This window comes from Scomber japonicus, chromosome 6, assembly GCF_027409825.1.
Source record: "Scomber japonicus isolate fScoJap1 chromosome 6, fScoJap1.pri, whole genome shotgun sequence".
In the NCBI taxonomy this organism is placed as follows: Eukaryota; Metazoa; Chordata; class Actinopteri; order Scombriformes; family Scombridae; genus Scomber; species Scomber japonicus.
The window spans coordinates 36,254,746-36,276,516 of NC_070583.1; the positions used below are offsets into that span (position 1 = coordinate 36,254,746).

At 41.4% G+C, this 21,771-nt stretch overlaps 16 non-coding genes across 16 annotated transcripts; 11 read left to right on the top strand and 5 right to left on the bottom strand.

Annotated features, from left to right (window-relative positions):
• Positions 1-14,412: 14,412 nt before the first annotated feature.
• Positions 14,413-14,504, bottom strand: trnar-ucu (transfer RNA arginine (anticodon UCU)). Its single transcript is given in 2 exon segments — positions 14,413-14,448; positions 14,468-14,504. It is a non-coding gene; the product is annotated as a tRNA-Arg (tRNA).
• Positions 14,505-14,756: 252 nt separating this feature from the next.
• trnar-ucu (transfer RNA arginine (anticodon UCU)) lies at positions 14,757-14,848 on the bottom strand. The gene is given in 2 exon segments: positions 14,757-14,792; positions 14,812-14,848. It is a non-coding gene; the product is annotated as a tRNA-Arg (tRNA).
• A 328-nt stretch (positions 14,849-15,176) lies between these two features.
• Positions 15,177-15,268, top strand: trnar-ucu (transfer RNA arginine (anticodon UCU)). The gene is given in 2 exon segments: positions 15,177-15,213; positions 15,233-15,268. It is a non-coding gene; the product is annotated as a tRNA-Arg (tRNA).
• A 279-nt stretch (positions 15,269-15,547) lies between these two features.
• Positions 15,548-15,639, top strand: trnar-ucu (transfer RNA arginine (anticodon UCU)). The gene is given in 2 exon segments: positions 15,548-15,584; positions 15,604-15,639. It is a non-coding gene; the product is annotated as a tRNA-Arg (tRNA).
• A 236-nt stretch (positions 15,640-15,875) lies between these two features.
• Positions 15,876-15,967, top strand: trnar-ucu (transfer RNA arginine (anticodon UCU)). The gene is given in 2 exon segments: positions 15,876-15,912; positions 15,932-15,967. It is a non-coding gene; the product is annotated as a tRNA-Arg (tRNA).
• A 317-nt stretch (positions 15,968-16,284) lies between these two features.
• trnar-ucu (transfer RNA arginine (anticodon UCU)) lies at positions 16,285-16,376 on the top strand. Its single transcript is given in 2 exon segments — positions 16,285-16,321; positions 16,341-16,376. It is a non-coding gene; the product is annotated as a tRNA-Arg (tRNA).
• Positions 16,377-16,623: 247 nt separating this feature from the next.
• trnar-ucu (transfer RNA arginine (anticodon UCU)) lies at positions 16,624-16,715 on the top strand. Its single transcript is given in 2 exon segments — positions 16,624-16,660; positions 16,680-16,715. It is a non-coding gene; the product is annotated as a tRNA-Arg (tRNA).
• A 1,331-nt stretch (positions 16,716-18,046) lies between these two features.
• Positions 18,047-18,138, bottom strand: trnar-ucu (transfer RNA arginine (anticodon UCU)). Its single transcript is given in 2 exon segments — positions 18,047-18,082; positions 18,102-18,138. It is a non-coding gene; the product is annotated as a tRNA-Arg (tRNA).
• Positions 18,139-18,429: 291 nt separating this feature from the next.
• Positions 18,430-18,521, bottom strand: trnar-ucu (transfer RNA arginine (anticodon UCU)). Its single transcript is given in 2 exon segments — positions 18,430-18,465; positions 18,485-18,521. It is a non-coding gene; the product is annotated as a tRNA-Arg (tRNA).
• A 254-nt stretch (positions 18,522-18,775) lies between these two features.
• On the bottom strand, positions 18,776-18,867 carry trnar-ucu (transfer RNA arginine (anticodon UCU)). Its single transcript is given in 2 exon segments — positions 18,776-18,811; positions 18,831-18,867. It is a non-coding gene; the product is annotated as a tRNA-Arg (tRNA).
• Positions 18,868-18,969: 102 nt separating this feature from the next.
• On the top strand, positions 18,970-19,061 carry trnar-ucu (transfer RNA arginine (anticodon UCU)). Its single transcript is given in 2 exon segments — positions 18,970-19,006; positions 19,026-19,061. It is a non-coding gene; the product is annotated as a tRNA-Arg (tRNA).
• A 342-nt stretch (positions 19,062-19,403) lies between these two features.
• Positions 19,404-19,495, top strand: trnar-ucu (transfer RNA arginine (anticodon UCU)). Its single transcript is given in 2 exon segments — positions 19,404-19,440; positions 19,460-19,495. It is a non-coding gene; the product is annotated as a tRNA-Arg (tRNA).
• A 449-nt stretch (positions 19,496-19,944) lies between these two features.
• trnar-ucu (transfer RNA arginine (anticodon UCU)) lies at positions 19,945-20,036 on the top strand. The gene is given in 2 exon segments: positions 19,945-19,981; positions 20,001-20,036. It is a non-coding gene; the product is annotated as a tRNA-Arg (tRNA).
• Positions 20,037-20,500: 464 nt separating this feature from the next.
• On the top strand, positions 20,501-20,592 carry trnar-ucu (transfer RNA arginine (anticodon UCU)). Its single transcript is given in 2 exon segments — positions 20,501-20,537; positions 20,557-20,592. It is a non-coding gene; the product is annotated as a tRNA-Arg (tRNA).
• A 449-nt stretch (positions 20,593-21,041) lies between these two features.
• trnar-ucu (transfer RNA arginine (anticodon UCU)) lies at positions 21,042-21,133 on the top strand. The gene is given in 2 exon segments: positions 21,042-21,078; positions 21,098-21,133. It is a non-coding gene; the product is annotated as a tRNA-Arg (tRNA).
• Positions 21,134-21,597: 464 nt separating this feature from the next.
• Positions 21,598-21,689, top strand: trnar-ucu (transfer RNA arginine (anticodon UCU)). The gene is given in 2 exon segments: positions 21,598-21,634; positions 21,654-21,689. It is a non-coding gene; the product is annotated as a tRNA-Arg (tRNA).
• Positions 21,690-21,771: the final 82 nt, after the last annotated feature.

Consider the following 21,771-nt stretch of genomic DNA (forward strand, 5'->3'; position numbering starts at 1 on the left):
GGAATGAAGAAAGGATTAAAGGAAGGTAGGGAGGAAGGACGGATGGAAGGAAGAAAGGAAAAAAGGCAGGTAGGAAGGGCAGATGGAAGGAAGGAAGGAAGGAAGGACAGATAGAAGGGAGGAAGGGAGGAAGAAAGGAATGAAGAAAGGAATAAAGGAAGGTAGGGAGGTAGGACAGATGGAAGGAAGAAAGGAAAAAAGGCAGGTAGGAAGGGCGGAAGAAAGGAAGGAAGGACAGATAGAAGGAAGGCAGGGAGGAAGGAAGGAATGAAGAAAGGAATAAAGGAAGGTAGGGAGGAAGGACGGATGGAAGGAAGAAAGGAAAAAAGGCAGGTAGGAAGGGCAGATGGAAGGAAGGACAGAAGGAAGAAAGGAAGGAAGGACAGATAGAAGGAAGGAATGAAGAAAGGAAAAAAGGAAGTAGGAAGGACAGATGGAAGGAAAGAAAAGAACACAGGAAGGAAAGTGGGCCGGGTTGGGTTTGACCCCCCTGAACTAAAACGTGAGAGTTGACTCAAAGCTTGTGCGTTAGAGTCTCACCGGAGTCGAATTTCACAGGTGAAAACGCTGAGTCAGCGGTAAAAGTAGACAATGCTGCTGAGTCATGATGTCACTCCAGGTACAGGTGTGTCTGAGCTGCACCTGGAAACCCCAGAGTACGATGAGTCAACGTTAGTAACGGGACTAAATCTGTTAGCTGAACACAAGCCAGCGTGATATCAGAGTCATTAGATGCCTTCAGCGGTAAGAAGAGACGGAGCTGCTCAGTGATGATGTAACCTCGGCTACACGTGAGATGACTCATGACAAACCAGGAAGATAGAGAAGTGTGTTTAACCCTCCTGTTGTCCTCGAGTCAAGGAAGGAAGGGGGTAAGGAAGGAAGGGAAGGGGTTGGAAGGAAGGAAAGGAGGGTGGAAGGTAAGAGGGAAGGAAGGAAGGAGAGAAGGAAGAGAGGAATGAAAGGAATTAAGGAAGGAGGTAAGGAAGGAAGGAAAGGAGGGTGAAAGGTAGGAGGGAGGAAAGGAAGGAAGGGATGGAGGAAGGAAGGTAGGGGGAGGAAGGAATGAAAGAAGGAATGAGGGAGGAAAGAAGGTAGGGGGATGAAAGAAAGAGAGAAGGAGGCAGGGAGAAAAGGAAGGAAGGGACGGAGGAAAGAAGGAAGAGAGGAAGGAAAGAAGGAAGGAAGTAAGGAAGAGAGGAAGGAGAGAAGGAAGGAAGGGAGGAAGAAGGAATAAAGAGAGGAGGGAAGGAAAGAAGGGAAGGAAAGAAGGACAGAAGGAAGGAATGAATGAAAGAGGGAATGAAGTGAGGAGGAAGGGAAGGAAGGAATGAATGAAGGAAGGACAGAAGGAAGAGAGGAAGGAAAGGAAGGGAGGAATGAAAGGAATGAAGGAAAGAGGGGAGGAAAGAAGGACAGAAGGAAGGAATGAAGGGAGGAAGAAGGAAGAAAGAGAGGAAGGAAGGAAGGAAGGGAGGAATGAAAGGAATTAATGAAGAAGGGAAGGAAAGAAGGACAGAAGGAAGGAATGAAGGGAGGAATGAAATCTGTTAGCTGAACACAAGCCAGCGTGATATCAGAGTCATTAGATGCCTTCAGCGGTAGAAAGAGACGGAGCTGCTCAGTGATGATGTAACCTCAGCTACACCTGAGATGACTCAGCTGGTAGTAATCGGGTTACTGATTATTATTATTTGGGAACATTTATGTTTAAAATCAGAGATGAAGACAAACCAGGAAGATAGAGAAGTGTGTTTAACCCTCCTGTTGTCCTCGAGGCAAGGAAGGAAGAGAGGAGGAAGGTGGAAGGTAGGAGGGAGGAAAGAAAGACAGAAGGAGGGAGGGAGAAAGAAGGACAGAAGGAAGAGAGGAAGGAAAGGAAGGGAGGAAAGACAGGAATTAAGGAAGAAGGGAATGAAAGAAGGAATGAAGGAAAGGAGGGTGGAAGGTAGGAGGGAGGAAAGAAGGAAGGAGGGAGGGAAGGAAGGAAGGAAAGGAGGGTGGAAGGTAGGGGGAGGAAAGAAAAAGAGAAGGAGGGAGGGAGAAATGGAAGGAAGGGAGGGAGGAAAGAAGGACAGAAGGAAGAGAGGAAGGAAAGGAAGGGAGGAATGAAAGCAAAGAAGGACAGAAGGAAGGAAGGACGGAAGGAATGAAGGAAGGACAGAAGGAAGAGAGGAAGGAAAGGAAGGCAGGAATGAAAGGAATTAAGGAAGAAGGGAAGGAAAGAAGGGAGGAAGGAAGGGAGAAAGGAAGGGAGGGAGGAATGGAAGGAATTAAGGAAAGAAGGACAGAAGGAAGGAATGAATGAAAGAGGGAATGAAGTGAGGAAGAAGGAAGGAAGAGAGGAAGGGAAGGAAGGAAGGAAGGAAGGAAAGGAGGAAGAAGGAAGGAAGGAAAGGAGGAAGAAGGAAGGAAGGAAGGAAGGAAGGGAGGAAGAAGAGAGGAAGGACAGAAGGAAGGAATGAAGGGAGGAATGAAGGAACAGTCAAAACAGACGGGGTCAATTTGACCCGGGAGGACGACACAAAGGTTAAAGGAAAGGCAGCTTCATTTAGGAAGAGAGATTTTCAAAATAAAAGTCGTGGCTGTGTGGTAATAGTGTGGTGCAGTGGATAGTTTATTAGACCTCTAACATATGAAACAGGAAGTGATTGAGAGGTTGTGGGTTCGACTCTCTGTGTGAACCCTTCAGGCTCATCTCCACCACTAATTGTCTCCTTGACGCTCGATGATTACGACCAGCACAGTTTAACGTTTCCCAGCCGCAGATTCACACTCTTCCTCCCTCCTTTCCTTCCTCCTTTCCTTCCTTCTCTCCTTCCCCCTTTCTTCTTTACCAGCCGCAGCTTCACTCTCTTCCTCCCTCCTTTCCTTCCTCCTTTCCTTCCTTATCTCCTTCCCCCTTTCTTCTTTTCCAGCCGCAGCTTCACACTCTTCCTCCCTCCTTTCCTTCCTCCTTTCCTTCCTTCTCTCCTTCCCCCTTTCTTCTTTTCCAGCCGCAGCTTCACACTCTTCCTTCCTTCCTTCCCTCCTTTCCTTCCTTCTCTCCTTCCCCCTTTCTTCTTTTCCAGCCGCAGCTTCACACTCTTCCTTCCTTCCTTCCCTCCTTCCTTCCTTCTCTCCTTCCCCCTTTCTTCTTTTCCAGCCGCAGCTTCACACTCTTCCTCCCTCCTTTCCTTCCTCCTTTCCTTCCTTATCTCCTTCTTCCTTTCTTCTTTTCCAGCCGCAGCTTCACACTCTTCCTCCCTCCTTTCCTTCCTCCTTTCCTTCCTTATCTCCTTCCCCCTTTCTTCTTTACCAGCCGCAGCTTCACACTCTTCCTCCTTCCTTCCCTCCTTTCCTTCCTTATCTCCTTCCCCCTTTCTTCTTTTCCAGCCGCAGCTTCACACTCTTCCTCCTTCCTTTCCTTCCTCCTTTCCTTCCTTATCTCCTTCCCCCTTTCTTCTTTTCCAGCCACAGCTTCACACTCTTCCTCCCTCCTTTCCTTCCTCCTTTCCTTCCTTATCTCCTTTCCCCCTTTCTTCTTTTCCAGCCGCAGCTTCACACTCTTCTTTCTTTCCTCCCCCCAACCTTCCTACCTACTGTCCTTCCTTCCTCTTTTTCTTTCCTCCCTTCCTTCCTTCTCTCTTTCTTTCCTCCCCCCTACCTTCCTACCTACTATCCTTCCTTCCTCTTTTTCTTTCCTCCCTTCCTTCCTTCTCTCTTTCCTTCTCTCTTTCTTTCCTCCCCCCAACCTTCCTACCTACTGTCCTTCCTTCCTCGTTTTCTTTCCTCCCTTCCTTCCTTCCTTCCTTCCTTCCTTCCTCCTTTCCTTCTTTCCTTCCTTCCTTCCTTCCTCCTTTCCTTCTTTCTTCCTTCTTCCTTCCTCTCCTTCCTTCCTTCCTCCCTCCTTTCTTCCCTTCCTTCCTTCTCTCCTTCCTTCCTTCCTCCTTTCCTTCTTTCTTCCTTCTTCCTTCCTCTCTTCCTTCCTTCCTCCCTCCCTTCTTTCTTCCTTCTTCCTTCCTCTCTTCCTTCCTTCCTCCCTCCTTTCATTCCTCCCTCCCTCCTTTCATTCCTTCTTCATCCCTCCCTCCCTCCTTTCCTTACTTCTTCCTCCATTCCTTCCTTCCTCCCTCCCTCCTTTCATTCTTCTTCCTCCCTCCCTCCCTCCTTTCATTCCTTCTTCCTTCCTCCCTCCCTTCCTCCCTCCCTCCCTCCCTCCTTTCCTTGACTCGAGGACAGACTCTCTGAATCAGTAATAATAACCTTTCCAATCTTGAGGTGCTTTACATAAACTAATACACATTAAGACTATAAAACAGGGCGGTCAAACTCATTACATGTACAGAAAAAGCTTCTTCACAGAGATAAGTTTTCCCAAATAATTCGGGGTTACCATGGTAACAGATACAGATAAAATGAGAGGCCAATATGTCCTTAAAAATCTGACTCATGCTGCAAGTTAATTATCTCAAATTGTAGGAAGATGAGAAGAGTTATTATACTTTGCAGACTTATCCAGTGGCCCGGATCTGGTCCACGGGCCATATGTTTGACACCCCAGATATTAGATTATACGTTTAGGCTAATTAAAGTTAAAAAGTACAAAAAAAAACCAAACATCATATATAAGTGAAATACTGGCGCACTAGTTGATTTGTTAACAATAAAAAAAACTATTAAAATAAAACTACTTTCGGTCATGCTGTTGAGTAGAAACAGTGTTTTAATGTGTTCATTGTGTCTGTGGTTTAAACCAGGTGTGTGTGTGTGTGTGTGTGTGTGTGTGTGTGTGTGTGTGTGTGTGTGTGTGTGTGTGTGTGTGTGTGTGTGTGTGTGTGACACCTCCTGCTGTCTCTCTGTACGTTTCCATCATGAATTACTGCTCCCTCTACCTCTCCATCATTCCTGCAGGCCCATAAAAACTCCACATCTCTGTCATTTTGTTCTTTCCACTAATTTTCAACACACGCGCACACACACACACACACACACACACACACACACACACACACACACACACACACACACACACACACACACACACACACACACACACACACACACACACCCTTCTCTAACAGCAGAGTGTGTTATTAGTCACACACAGAACAGAAGCCATAAATACATACAGTACAGGGAATTTCCAAACACTGCGGCTGTGTGTAGTTTTACGGTCGTGTTCTGTGCAGCGGCTGACGACAGATTTACTGAGTTTCACCTCGATGGTCCGACCGTCCGCTGAGAGGAATCTGCTCCAAACAATGCGGGACGAGACAATAGAGACTAAAATATAATATAACAGAAGAAAAGGTCATAGTTACAATCTGTTTTTAGTCTCTGCACCACTGTGTTCTTCTAGGAAGGATCATTCAGGTTCATCTGAAGTGCTGCAATAAAACTAGCTAACTGTATATAAAGTAGTATAAACTAGCTAACCGTATATAAAGTAGTATAAACTAGCTAACTGTATATAAAGTAGAGTAAACTAGCTAACCGTATATAAAGTAGCGTAAACTAGCTAACTGTATATAAAGTAGTATAAACTAGCTAACTGTATATAAAGTAGTATAAACTAGCTAACTGTATATAAAGTAGTGTAAACTAGCTAACTGTATAAAGTAGTATAAACTAGCTAACTGTATATAAAGTAGTATAAACTAGCTAACTGTATATAAAGTAGCGTAAACTAGCTAACTGTATAAGTAGTATAAACTAGCTAACTGTATAAGTAGTATAAACTAGCTAACTGTATAAGTAGTATAAACTAGCTAACTATATAAAGTAGTGTAAACTAGCTAACTGTATATAAAGTAGTATAAACTAGCTAACTGTATATAGTAGTATAAACTAGCTAACTGTATATAAAGTAGTAAACTAGCTAACTGTATATAAAGTAGTATAAACTAGCTAACTGTATAAGTAGTATAAACTAGCTAACTGTATATAAAGTAGTGTAAACTAGCTAACTGTATATAAAGTAGTGTAAACTAGCTAACTGTATATAAAGTAGTGTAAACTAGCTAACTGTATATAAAGTAGCGTAAACTAGCTAACTGTATATAAAGTAGTGTAAACTAGCTAACTGTATATAAAGTAGCGTAAACTAGCTAACTGTATATAAAGTAGTATAAACTAGCTAACTGTATATAAAGTAGCGTAAACTAGCTAACTGTATATAAAGTAGTATAAACTAGCTAACTGTATATAAAGTAGCGTAAACTAGCTAACTGTATATAAAGTAGTGTAAACTAGCTAACTGTGTATAAAGTAGTATAAACTAGCTAACTGTATATAAAGTAGTAAACTAGCTAACTGTATATAAAGTAGTATAAACTAGCTAACTGTGTATAAAGTAGTATAAACTAGCTAACTGTATATAAAGTAGAGTAAACTAGCTAACTGTATATAAAGTAGTGTAAACTAGCTAACTGTATATAAAGTAGTAAACTAGCTAACTGTATATAAAGTAGTAAACTAGCTAACTGTATATAAAGTAGTAAACTAGCTAACTGTATATAAAGTAGTATAAACTAGCTAACTGTATATAAAGTAGTAAACTAGCTAACTGTATATAAAGTAGTATAAACTAGCTAACTGTATATAAAGTAGTGTAAACTAGCTAACTGTATATAAAGTAGTAAACTAGCTAACTGTATATAAAGTAGTAAACTAGCTAACTGTATATAAAGTAGTAAACTAGCTAACTGTATATAAAGTAGTATAAACTAGCTAACTGTATATAAAGTAGTAAACTAGCTAACTGTATATAAAGTAGTATAAACTAGCTAACTGTAAATAAAGTAGCGTAAACTAGCTAACTATCACTCATAATGAAGTACTTTTATAACTACAGGAGTATTTTAAATGGCCGTATTGCTACTTTAACTTATAAATGAAGGCTCCGAGAACTTCCTCCTCTAATATAATCCTAATATTTACATCTGGAAGTCATATTTGATAATGTGATGGTTATATAATGTCCAACGAGCCTCTGCTCATCTCCCAGTGTGTCTCTGGTCACAAACCAGTTCAGCAGTGGTTCGTTTGTAGTGTCAACGTGAGCCGAGCTGCGTCTGGTAAACAAGGCAGCAGGTTTGATCCTCAGCTTTTCTCTCTCTCTGAAACCTTAAATCATCCTCAGCTCTGACAGCGTTGGATTGATTTTATCTTTTATCCTTTATCTTATTTACAAGCTTCTACACTCAGTTTCATCACTTAAATGTTTCATAACCTCCTTTAAAAAGTTAATCTTGTGTCGTGTAATGATGCACAAACGCACATTATAGCCTTTTTTAGCAACAGAGGCTTTTTTAACTGAGCTCCGTCGACCACAGACGTGCTAAACTTCCAGCTGCAGAGTTTCCACAAGCTTCCAGATCAGAGCAGAGAGTCTCTTCATCTCTCCTCAGACCAGACTACCAACGTGTTTCTGTATCATTAAAACTGTTTCTCCTGCAAACATAATCTCTGCCTGGATTAAGCTCACAGGCGATGATGCATTTGTATATCGTGTGTGTGTGTGTGTGTGTGTGTGTGTGTGTGTGTGTGTGTGTGTGTGTGTCTGGTTAAAGTTACTGCAGACTTCTTCAATATTAACCATCTGAGTCTGAACACGACCATAAACAGGTTTAATTAGGCTTTAAAGCAGCTTATATTTTATTTTTACTGCAAGATCAAACATTTTTCAACATTTTTGCAACTTTAATACGTTAACGAACAACATTTCATCTCATTATGTGTCCTTTAATGACCGAATATCAAATTATAATCCCTTAATTTACTTCATACTGAACAAACAAGGACAATAAAGTGTTACTGCTCTGCACGCCAAAGCTGTTATTATTATTATGGCTGTCAAATGATTCATTTTTTTAATCGAGATTAATCTCAGAATTTCCATAGTTAATCACGATTAATGGCGTTTTGAATTGCATGTTTAAAATCCTGTTATTTTCCATTTGAAGGCAGTTTTAAGCCCATAATGTAAAGCATTTCTTACCAGAGTGTCTTAACTGGGAATCAATCACGGCTCTGCTGCGACTCCCACACTCCAAAATGGTCCTTTGGTGGAGCTGAGGCTGGCTTGGCTGCACCTGGGTGTTTAGCGTGGAGGTGCTAACTCAAACTCCACGTACTCCGGTGGTAGTTAAACTCCGTTTGACACAGGTTGCATTTTACTTTTGACTTGTCAACTGAAGCGTCTGGAAGTGTTTTAAAGTTAAACAAGCCGTTCAAAAGTCCAGTAGCTCTCTTACTTTCCATCAGCGCGGTAGGTTTACTGCAGGAGGCCACTTCAAAGCATAGCGCTACAGCTAGAGGAGCCGTCTACGGGGGAGTAGAAGGGACAAAAAGGCTTGCAACATTAAAATGAGATTAAAAAACAATTAATGCATTATGGATTGCATTAATCTAATCGCGATTAACGAGTTAACGCTGATAGCCCTAATAATTCGTGTTGGCACTCTTTAGCTTCCATACATGTAAACCACTGCTGAAGTAAACCAGTTAAATAAGGTTAATTAATTCAGTTAGTTTGCTCATTTTAATTTCCTTTACTGCTTCAAAGTATACTACTTTAACTATTTTGACAGTTGAATAATAATTTTATTAATTTTTTAGGCAAAATTGAGAAACATTTGCTGCTTAATTTGTTTTTTTTAAATTAAATATCTGAAAGTTTTGGACTAAAAACAGTGGATTCATGTCATTAATTAAACTAAATCAAACTTTATATGTATAAAACTTTTAATTCATGGTAATAATACATAACAGAAATGCTTTACATAGTTTAAAAAATAACCAAAAAAACCCCAAAATAATAAAATAAACAGGAAGTTTGATGAATCTGCAGTGAGGAAATCATCAGAGGTAGAATAAAAATGTATAAAATGAAGAATACCCAAATAAGATGAAAGGTAATAAAAGATAAATGAAATAAAAAGATAGAAATAATAATAAAATAAGGAGGAGCTACAGATAAAAGGATGATGAAGTTGACGTTTCTACCTTGTAAAAAAAAAAGTAAAACATGTTTCCGTGTAAACGACTGAAAACACAAACAGCAGCTGACAGCCGGGCAGATTTAGCTGTGTGCTAAACAGAGTGAGGTCAGAGGTCAGAGGTCACAGTCTGGCCCCCCCCCCAGCCCCCACTCAGACTTTGTGTTCACATTTCCCTCTGGAGTCGTTTCACAGCTCTGTTTTCACATCGTTCTTCTCTTACGTAATAACTCACCGTCCTGTTGAGATAAAGACTTTACATAATTTAAAAAGTTAAAATGTGAAAATAAAAGTATGAATAACTTGCACACATTCTGTTTTTTGTGGACTCAGCATCAAATTTCTGCTTTTAATCCATTTAGAGAGAATATATTAGAGGATTATGGCTAAAATGTCTAAGTGGTGTAACCATAAAAACTTTGGAAGGAAGGAAGGAAGGGAGGAAGGAAGGAAGGGAGGAAGGAAGGAGAATATATTAGAGGATTATGGTAAAAATGTCTAAGTGGTGTAATCATAAAAACTTTGTACCAAATAATTCAACTTGCTTAACTCCTGTCGTCCTCCTGGGTCAAATTGACCCCGTCTGTTTTAACTGTTCCTTCCTTCCTTCCTTCCTTCCTTCCTTCCTTCCGTCTGTCCTTCCTCCCTCCCTCCTTCTTTCCTTCCCTCTTTCCTTCCTGTCTCCTTCTCTTTCTTTCCTCCCCCCTACCTTCCTCCCTTCCTTCTTTCCTCTGTCCTTCTTTCTTTCCTTCCTCTTTCCCTTTCTGTCTCCCTCCTTCCTCCCTCCTTTCCTTTCCTACCTTCCTTCCTCCCTCCTTTCCTTTCCTCCCTTCCTTCCTCCCTCCTATCTGAAGAGTCTGAACCTTCACTGAGCTTCACTAGTGAGTGTGAATGATTGTGTATCTCTGTGTGTGTATGTTCCTTATCTTCTCCTCTGTATCTCATATCTTTCTATATTTAGCAACATTCATCACTTTAACCTGACGACAGATCTCCCCCCTCTGGGACAATAACTTGTATCTTATCTTAAATGGGATCGCTCAGCAGCTGCAAAGGCTCATGGGAGTTGTAGTTGTTGTAATAGTTGTTTTTATATGGAGTCGAGTGTGTTCAGCTCTGTGTGTTCAACATGTAGAGAGAAAGACGGGTGGGAAGTAGACACAGCGTCTGACTGGTAACTGTAAGAGTGTAAAACTGAGATATGCACACACACACACACACACACACACACACACACACACACACACACACACACACACACACACACACACACACACAAAAACACATACAGGGTCATTTCAGTGTGTGTGTGTGTGTGTGTGTGTGTGTGTGTGTGTGTGTGTGTGTGTGTGTGAGGACGCCGTGAAGCACAATAGAAACAGCAGGGGCTATTATGTGTCTGTGTGTGTCTGTCAAACACAATGTTATATCTGTACACACACACACACACACACACACGCACACACGCAGGGTGGGACCACACACAGCGGAGGACTGGCCTACATACTGTGATGATGATGTGAATTTGCTGGTTTAATGGAGGGAAAAGGAAGTCATGTGACGGTCAATATAAATACACTTTAATAGCCGCAGCTGTGCATGAGATCAGCTGAGAGAGAATAATCCATCACTCAGAGGAGACGTGAAGAAGCTGATCAGGTTTACATCATCATAAAATGACATCATCATAACCTTATCATGACATCATAACATCATCATAACTTCATCATGACATCATCATAACTTCATCATGACATCATCATAACTTTATCATGACATCATGACATCATCATAACTTCATCATGACATCATCATAACTTCATCATGACATCATCATAACTTTATCATGACATCATAACTTCATCATGACATCATCATAACTTCATCATGACATCATCATAACTTCATCATGACATCATAACTTTATCATGACATCATCATAACTTCATCATGACATCATCATAACGTCATCATAACATCATCATGACATCATCATAACTTCATCACATCATCATAACTTCATCATGACATCATCATGACATCATCATAACTTCATCATGACATCATCATAACGTCATCATAACTTCATCATAACATCATCATGACATCATCATAACGTCATCATAACTTCATCATAACATCATCATAACTTCATTACATCATCATAACTTCATCATGACATCATCATAACTTCATCATGACATCATCATAACTTCATCATAACTTAATCATGACATCATCATGACATCATCATGACATCATCATAACGTCATCATAACTTAATCATGACATCATCACGACATCATCATAACTTCATCATGACATCATCATAACTTCATCATAACTTCATCATGACATCATCATAACATCATCATGACATCATCACGACATCATCATAACTTCATCATGACATCATCATAACTTCATCATAACTTTATCATAACTTCATCATAACTTTATCATAACTTCATCATAACTTCATCATAACATCATCATGACATCATCACGACATCATCATAACTTCATCATGACATCATCATAACTTCATCATAACTTTATCATAACTTCATCATAACTTCATCATGACATCATCATAACATCATCATGACATCATCATAACTTCATCATGACATCATCATAACTTGCGAGGATGGAGGACTAAAACCTAATTAATAGCAGACTAAATTGTTCCATGTAAACTGTATTAATGTCTATACTTAATCTATGGGTGTCAAACATATGGCCCACGGACCAGAACCGGCCCACTACGGGGTCCAATCTGGCCCTTTGGCCCTTTCCTTCAAATCTAAATCACATTACAAGTCTATTTTTTTTGTATCAGTATTTCTTACCAGGAGGCCTCTGCATGTTTTATTAGAGTAAAGTATAATATCTAATATATAGATTATACATATTAAAGAAATGATTTATAGGTTATTATGCAATGATTGTACTGGTTCGGCTCATTTGAGATTATACTGGCCTGTATGTGGCACAAGTTTCCTCCACACACACACACACACACACACACACACACACACACGAGTCAGCTGCAGGCAGGTGCTGCTGCTCACTTCCAGACGCCGGATTTGCTTACATTTAGTCAAATAGTGTGTCCATTAAAAGTCTGCTGAATCAGCTGTTAGTGGCTCTCACACACACACACACACACACACACACACACACACACACACACACACACACACACACACACACACACACACTCGGAGGACAGGAGGCGTCTGTGTGTCTCTTAACAGCACTACTGGATGTTTACACTCACTGTCACTGCGTTTATTTAGCCTCGACCACTGAGTTTGTGTGTGTGTGTGTGTGTGTGTGTGTGTGTGTGTGTGTGTGTGTGTGTGTGTGTGTGTCGTTCCCTATATAACAATTTTCTGCCACCACCCTCCTAAACACAATGGGTGTGTGTGTGTTTCCCTCTCTGGGTCAGCAGGGCCTCTTGACATTGTCTTGTCTCAGAAAGAAACAGTGGGCAGCAGCTGTGTGTGTGTGTGTGTGTGTCTGTGTGTGTGTGTGTGTGTGTGTGTGTGGGGGGCATGGAAATAATTCTCTTTGTGACATTTAAGTTTTTATTCAAACATCCGCCGGTTGGGGAAGAGGCCACGCCAACCAGACCCTGAAACTAACTATAGCAGCAGGACTTCACTTCTTTTTCTCCTTCTTTACTCCGTACATGTTGGAGCTGAAACACATGTGAGATATGAGAGTGGAAACACCTTAGCAACCACCTTAGCAACCGCCTTAGCAACCGAGGAAATGTACAGCAATTCGACGTCAGCTCATCGGCCAGGTCGAGTAAAAGACTGTCGTGAATTGAAGCGTTTTAACTCTTCTTCTTCTGCAGTAGATAATAAGTTGATGTCCTAATATTCACACAACAGGAAGAAGGAAGGAAAGGAGGAAAGAAAGAGAGAAGGAAGGAGTGAGGAAGGGAGGGAAGAAAGGAAGGAGGGAGGAAGGGAGGAAGGAAGGAGGAAGGAAAGGAGGGAGGAAGGAGTGAAGGAAAGGAGGAAGGGAGGAAAGAAAGAGAGAAAGAGAGAAGGAGGGAGGAAGGAAGGAAGGAAGAAGGAAGGAAAGGAGGAAGGGAGGAAAGAAAGAGAGAAGGAAGGAGTGAGGAAGGGAGGGAGGAAAGAAGAAGGAAGGAGGGAGGGAAGGAAGGAAGGAGGAAGGGAGGAAGGAAGGAGGACGGAAAGGAGGGAGGAAGGAGGGAAGGAAAGGAGGAAGGGAAGAAAGAAAGAGAGAAGGAGGAAGGAAGGAAGGAAGGAGTGAGGAAGGGAGGGAAGGAAGGAGGGAGGGAGGAAAGAAGAAGGAAGGAGGGAGGGAAGGAAGGAAGGAAGGAAGGAAGGAGGGAGGAGGGAGGAAGGAAGGAAAGGAGGGAAGGAAAGTGTTAATCATTGATGTCCTAATATTCACACAACAGGAGTGGATAGAAAATAAAGATTAATTTAAAGTTGTGGAAATTCAGTTGTAAGCCTGGTTCTACTGGCACAGCTGCTCAGCGTTGTGTTTAATGTCAAATCAACTCATAAACCAGAATATATGTGTGTGTGTGTGTGTGTGTGTGTGTGTGTGTGTGTGCGTGTGTGTGTGTGCCTGCATGTGTGTGTGTTGAGTCTGTGAGCAGCCTGACGAGGGCTAAAACCCAAAAGGTCTCTTCAGTGATCTCATATAAACATGAACCCTCCGATAGACCCTGGAAATATGTAAACACACACACACACACACACACACACACACACACACACGCACGCACACACACACACAGATATGTTACAGTCGGTTGTTCCCACGCTGTGTAGTTGTGTAAGTTGTGATTTTTTCGGCCTCATTAAGACACAAAATTCTGATTATTTTCTCCGATTTCGTCATCTGAGTCTCTGATTACGCTCATCAATCTCTATTTTCTCTGTTTTAATATTCATATTGTGTGTGTGTGTGTGTGTCTGAAATCAAACACAGCTTTTAGGTCGTGGTCACAGCTTATTAATCAGTTATTAATCGGTTAGTAATGACTCTCACAGATCTGCGTGCAGGTGGGCGATATATCTCAGCTCTATCTGGAGTCTCTGACCAGATTTAAAGTTTTAGTTGAAGCTGCTTAGTTTCACTGATTGAGGAACAACATCTTCTGTTTGTCTCGAAGTACAACGTGCTATCTATTCTCATCCATCTCATCTATCTAATCCCAGAGCCAAAAGTAAAAGCATGAGATTTTCTTCACATGGACTTCGTTTTATGATTAATTACTTTAGTTAAGTTTAATGAATTCCAAGTAAATGTGTCGATAGGTCCAAACTATTCCATCCAGGGTCATGTAACTGCTTTTTATTAGAACCAATCACCTGTCTAAAGGCTGATACAAGCTGGAAACATGGTCCTTTTATGGATCAGTTAGCCTTTGACTGTTCGACTCTGGTGGGACTCGAACCCACAACCTTTGAATCACTCCTCTGGTGTTTAACTAGAAGTCCAACGCGCTATCCGTTGCGCCACAGAGCCTCTGAGGTGTTGCTGTTAATGCCTCAAAATGCAAGACAGCTCATGTTGACCCTGATTACAAAATCAGCCAACAGTCCAGTGATTCTCATAGTCAGTGTGTCTGGAGTCCCTCATGAAGTTTGACTCGGATGGGATTCAAGCCAACAACCTTTGAGTCTCTCCTCTTTCAAAGCACTACCCATTAAACCATCTAATCTAACACTGTAGCTACCTGCTGTACAGTCTGTAGAAAGATACGTTCTCTATAAAGCTCGACTCTGGTGGGACTCGAACCCACAACCTTTGAATCACTCCTCTTGTGCTTGACTAGAAGTCCAACGCGCTATCCGTTGCGCCACAGAGCCTCACTAGTCAAGGAAAAGAGGAGAGATTCAAAGGTTGTGGGTTCGAGTCCCACCAGAGTCGAGCTTTATAGACAGCGTATCTGACTTCAGGTTCTCTCTACAGCAGGCAGCTACATTGTTAGATTAGATGGTTTAATGGGTAGTGCATTGAAAGAGAAGAGACTCAAAGGTTGTAGGCTTGAATCCCACCCGAGTCAAACTTCATGAGCAACTCTAGACACACTGAATCATTGGAGTGGAGATAAAAACAGTTTAGGTTGATTGATTTCTTAAACAGGATCAACATGAGCTAAATTGGATTTTGAGGCATAAACAGCAACACTTAAGAGGCTCTGTGGCGCAATGGATAGCGCGTTGGACTTCTAGTTAAGCACCAGAGGAGCGATTCAAAGGTTGTGGGTTCGAGTCCCACCAGAGTCGAGATTTATAGAGAGCGTATCTGACTTCAGGTTCTTTCTACAGACTGTACAGCAGGCAGCTACAGTGTTAGATAATACTCAGAAGTAATGGGTAGTGCTTTGAAAGAGAAGAGACTCAAAGGTTGTAGGCTTGAATCCCACCCGAGTCAAACTTCATGAGCAACTCTAAACACACTGAATCATTGGAGTGGAGATAAAAACAGTTTAGGTTGATTGATTTCTTAAACAGGGTCAACATGAGCTAACTTGGATTTTGAGGCATAAATGATGCCATTTCAGAGGCTCTGTGGCGCAACGGATAGCGCGTTGGACTTCTAGTTAAACATAAGAGGAGTGATTCAAAGGTTGTGGGTTCGAGTCCCACCAGAGTCGAAACTTATAGACTGCCTATCTGACTTCAGTTTAGACATGATACATACTCAACTGTGGTTTAATGGGTGGTGCGGTATTGCTCTAAAAGAGATTTGAGAGTTAAAGGTTGTTTGCTTGAATCCCATCCGAGTCAAACTTCATGAGCAACTCTAGACACACTGACTATTGGTTGATTTTGTAAACTGGATCAACATGAGCTGTCTTGCATTTTGAGGCATAAACAGCAACACCTCAGAGGCTCTGTGGCGCAATGGATAGCGCGTTGGACTTCTAGGCAAGCACAAGAGGAGTGATTCAAAGGTTGTGGGTTCGAGTCCCACCAGAGTCGGCCTTTAGAGAGTTTAGTTGTGAGAAAAATCAACACCCAGTATCATATTTGTACTAAAGACCATTGACAAATATGAAAAGTACAGTAGAAGAGAGTCAAAAGATGTAGGTTCAAATCCCACCTGAATCAAAGTGATTCTTGCACACTAACTGAATATGAGAATCACTGTAGTGGAGATAAAATGCTTCATAAAACTAAAATATTTAACTCTTGATATTTAAATAAATGTAAATCGTCCGTATTAGTTTTCCAAATGAAAAAGTTCAAGTCAAACATGAGCTGTCTTCCATTCTGTACCATAACTTCAACATCTCAGAGGCTCTGTGGCGCAATGGATAGCGCATTGGACTTCTAGTCAAGCACAAGAGGAGTGATTCAAAGGTTGTGGGTTCGAGTCCCACCAGAGTCGAGCTTTATAGACAGCGTACCTAACTTCAGTGTCTTTCAACAGCAGGCAGCTGCAGTGTTACACAGGTTTAATGGTTAGTGCTTTGAAAGAGAAGAGAGTTAAAGGTTGTTGGTTTGAATCCCACCAGAGTCAAACTTCATGAGAGACTTCAGACACTCATTGGAGTGGACTTTTGTTTGATTGATTTCTTAATTAGGGTTAACATGAGCTGTCTCGCATTTTGAGGCATGAACAGCAACACCTCAGAGGCTCTGTGGCGCAATGGATAGCGCGTTGGACTTCTAGTCAAGCACAAGAGGAGTGATTCAAAGGTTGTGGGTTCGAGTCCCACCAGAGTCGAACCTTATAGACAGCCTATCTGACTGACATGGCTGAATTTGCTAATGCCTTTCTACAGACTATAACAGCAGGAAACTACAGTGCTTAGATCAGAGGTGGTGACATACTCCTGTGTAGTTTAACGAATAGCAAACTGAAAAATGCAAAAGTAGAGCTTCCAAGGTTGTCAATTTGAATCCCACCAGAGTTAAACTTCATGAGTGATTGTTGCAGGCACTAACTGACTACCAGACAGTGTCCAGCAGTTTAAAACTAAATATTTAATCTTCGGAAAAACATTTTGCTTCCTCCGTGTTTAGTTCCAAATTTTTTGTATTGACTTCATAAACAGGGTCAACATGAGCCGTCTTCTATTTTCAGCCATAAATAATAACAGCTGCTGCTCAGAGGCTCTGTGGCGCAACGGATAGCACATTGGTCTTCTAGTTAAACACGAAAGGGGTGATTCAAGGCCCACCAGAGTCGATATCTTAATGGTGAGGGTCCATGAAGATCTGACGAGGACAGACAATACGCTGCTGATGCTCCTAAATGATCAAAACTTCAACTTCTAGCTTTCCTGCAGACACAAGAACGATTATAGAAGATTCAATAGTACTTAATTAAAATCTACCGTAAGTTAAAGGACAGTAGCTAAATGTTCTTAAAGTATTAAACAGAAAAGTTATTATGCTACCAGTATATAAACATAGATGCACAGCGTCTGTATTCACCACAGATGGATTTTTTCATGTTTTATTGTTTATTATTTACAACAGTGAATCAAATGAGATTTTAATTTGATTCTCATGAACAGAAAAAAATGAGCCTTTAAAGTCAGAGTGAAAACAGAGCTCACCAAACTGATTCATTATGCATCTTTTTTATTTAATCCCTTTGCTTTGAATTTGTTTATTTGGATGAGTCAACTCTTCATCTGAAAAGTAACAAAAGTCGTCAAATAAATGCCGTAGTGTGTAGTGGAGTAGAAAGTAGAACATTTCCCTCTGAAATGTTTAGTCGAATTTAATCTTTGGAAAAACATTTTTAATTCCTCCCAGTTTAGCTCTCAAAATGTGGATAATTAGAGTCATACATGAGCCGTGTTTCACCATAAACATCAGTAGTTCAGAGGCTCTGTGGCGCAACGGATAGCGTGTTGGACTTCTAGTTAAACAGAAGTTTAACTTGGATGGGATTCAAGCCAACAACCTTTAACTCTCTTGTCTTTCAAAGCACTACCCATTAAACCACAGGCGAGTATGTATGATACCTGATCTAATACTCTAGCTGCCTTCTCTACAGACAGTCTGTAGAAAGAACCTGAAGTCAGATACATTCTCTATAAAGCTCGACTCTGGTGGGACTCGAACCCACAACCTTTGAATCACTCCTTTTGTGCTTGACTAGAAGTCCAACGCGCTATCCGTTGCGCCACAGAGCCTCTGAAGTGTTGTTGTTAATGCCTCAAAATCCAAGACAGGTCATGTTGACCCTGATTACAAAATCACCCAACAGTCCAGTCCAGTGATTCTCATAGTCAGTGTGTCTAGAGTTGCTCATGAAGTTTGAGTCGTGATGGGATTCAAGCCAACAACCTTTAACTCTCTTGTCTTTCAATGCACTACCCATTAAACCACAGGCGAGTATGTATGATACCTGATCTAATACTCTAAGCTGCCTGCTGTACAGTCTGTAGAAAGAACCTGAAGTCAGATACATTCTCTATAAAGCTCGACTCTGGTGGGACTCGAACCCACAACCTTTGAATCACTCCTCTTGTGCTTGACTAGAAGTCCAACGCGCTATCCGTTGTGCCACAGAGCCTCTGAGGTGTTGCTGTTTATGCCTAAAAATGGAAATTAGCTCATGTTGATCCTGTTTAAGAAATCAATCAGCCAACAGTCCACTCCAGTGACTCTGTCTAGGGTCGCTCATGAAGTTTGACTCGGGTGGGATTCAAGCCAACAACCTTTAATTCTCTTCTCTTTCAAAGCACTAACCATTAAACCATCTAATCTAACACTATAGCTGCCTGCTGTACAGCTGCTGTACAGTCTGTAGAAAGATACGTTCTCTCACGACTCTGGTGGGACTCAAACCCACAACCTTTGAATCACTCCTCTTGTGCTTGACTAGAAGTCCAACGTGCTATCCGTTGCGCCACAGAGCCTCTTTATGCTCCTTAGCTTTCCTGTGTCGCCAGCAAGACTCACTTATAAACTTTGGCCCAGATTCAACTGAAGGATATAGACATAAAGGGCTGCACACATGAGGCTCTGTGGCGCAAAGGATAGCGCATTGGACTTCTAGTCAAGTACCAGAGGAGTGATTCAAAGGTTGTGGGTTCGAGTCCCACCAGAGTCGACAGCCTGTATTGTATCTAATTGTTGAGACTTCTACCCTTTATACAGACAACTACACTGTTAGTCAGAGGTCATTAGAAAAAGAGGAAGAAGATATTCAATGGTTGTCAGTTTGAATCCCATTAGAGTCAAACTTCATGAGTGAGAACACTATGAGACTGTGAGAGCATCATCAATAGTTCATCTTTGTACAAGTATTTGGTTCCTCGTTGTTTAGCTCCAAAATTTGGCTAATGAGCCGCCTTCCATTTTTCACCATGAGTAGATACGCTGTCTATACAGCTCGACTCTGGTGGGACTCGAACCAACAACCTTTGAATCTCTCCTCTTGTGCTTGACGTGAGGCTCTGTGGCGCAACGGATAGCGCGTTGGACTTCTAGTCAAGCACAAGAGGAGTGATTCAAAGGTTGTGGGTTCGAGTCCCACCAGAGTCGTGCTTTATATGCAGTGTCATATCTTAATAATGGCACTTAAAATCAGCCTACAAAGAACTTGCTGTAGCTCTGTAGTGTACTGAGTCATTACGCAAGTCCAAGAGAAGGCATTTGAAGGGGTGTTGGTTCAAATCTCTCCTACTTCCTGAGTGATTCTTCCACACTCCTGAAAAGTAGATTCACACTGACCAAGTAGTTTTATCACAACTGGAAAAACTAGCTGCACAAAATAAAATCTCTAATCATTGGAAAAAGTTTGACTCAGATGGGATTCAAGCCAACAACCTTTAACTCTCTTCTCTTACAAAGCACTACCCATTAAACCTGTGTAACACTGTAGCTGCCTGCTGTACAAGAACCTGAAGTCAGATACACTGTCTATAAAGCTCGACTCTGGTGGGACTCGAACCCACAACCTTTGGATCTCTCCTCTTGTGCTTGACTTGTGAGGCTCTGTGGCGCAACGGATAGCGCATTGGACTTCTAGTAAAGCACAAGAGGAGTGATTCAAAGGTTGTGAGTTCGAGTCCCACCAGAGTCGAGCTTTACATGCAGTGTCATATCTTAAAAATGAGCTTACAAAGATATAAAAAAGGCTAACTTGCTGTAGCTCTGTAGTGTACTGAGTCATTACAGATTTGGATTTGAAGGGTTGTTTGTTCAAATCTCTCCAACTTCATGAGTGATCCTTTCACACTCCTGACAAGTACATTCACACTGACAAAGTAGTTCTATCACAGCTGGAAAAACTAGCTTTAAATGCATAAAATGAAATCTCTAATCTTTGGAAAAAGTTTGACTCGGATGGGATTCAAGCCAACAACCTTTAACTCTCTTTTCTTTCAAAGCACTACCCATTACATCTGTGTATTATCTAACACTGTAGCTGCCTGCTGCACAGTCTGTAGAAAGAACCTGAAGTCAGATACACTGTCTATAAAGCTTGACTCTGGTGGGACTCGAACCCACAACCTTTGAATCTCTCCTCTTATGCTTGTCTCGTGAGGCTCTGTGGCGCAACGGATAGCGCATTGGACTTCTAGTCAAACACAAGAGGAGTGATTCAAAGGTTGTGGGTTCGAGTCCCACCAGAGTCGAGCTTTATATACATTGTCATATCTTAAAAATGAGCTTACAAAGATATAAAAAAGGCTAACTTGCTCTGTAGTGTACTGAGTCATTACGGATTTGGATTTGAAGGGTTGTTTGTTCAAATCTCTCCAACTTCATGAGGGATTCTTCCACACTCCTGACAAGGACATTCACACTGACACAGTAGTTATATCACAGCTGGAAAAACTAGCTTTAAATGAAATCTCTAATCTTTGGAAAAAGTTTTACTTGGATGGGATTCAAGCCAACAACCTTTAACTCTCTTTTCTTTCAAAGCACTACCCATTACATCTGTGTATTATCTAACACTGTAGCTGCCTGCTGCACAGTCTGTAGAAAGAACCTGAAGTCAGATACACTGTCTATAAAGCTCGACTCTGGTGGGACTTGAACCCACAACCTTTGAATTTCTCCTCTTGTGCTTGTCTCGTGAGGCTCTGTGGCGCAATGGATAGCGCGTTGGACTTCTAGTTAAACACAAGAGGAGTGATTCAAAGGTTGTGAGTTCGAGTCCCACCAGAGTCGAGCTTTACATGCAGTGTCATATCTTAAAAATGAGCTTACAAAGATATAAAAAAGGCTAACTTGCTGTAGCTCTGTAGTGTACTGAGTCATTACAGATTTGGATTTGAAGGGTTGTTTGTTCAAATCTCTCCAACTTCATGAGTGATCCTTTCACACTCCTGACAAGTACATTCACACTGACAAAGTAGTTCTATCACAGCTGGAAAAACTAGCTTTAAATGCATAAAATGAAATCTCTAATCTTTGGAAAAAGTTTTACTCGGATGGGATTCAAGCCAACAACCTTTAACTCTCTTTTCTTTCAAAGCACTACCCATTACATCTGTGTATTATCTAACACTGTAGCTGCCTGCTGCACAGTCTGTAGAAAGAACCTGAAGTCAGATACACTGTCTATAAAGCTTGACTCTGGTGGGACTCGAACCCACAACCTTTGAATCTCTCCTCTTATGCTTGTCTCGTGAGGCTCTGTGGCGCAACGGATAGCGCGTTGGACTTCTAGTCAAACACAAGAGGAGTGATTCAAAGGTTGTGGGTTCGAGTCCCACCAGAGTCAAGCTTTATATGCATTGTCATATCTTAAAAATGAGCTTACAAAGATATAAAAAAAAGCTAACTTGCTCTGTAGTGTACTGAGT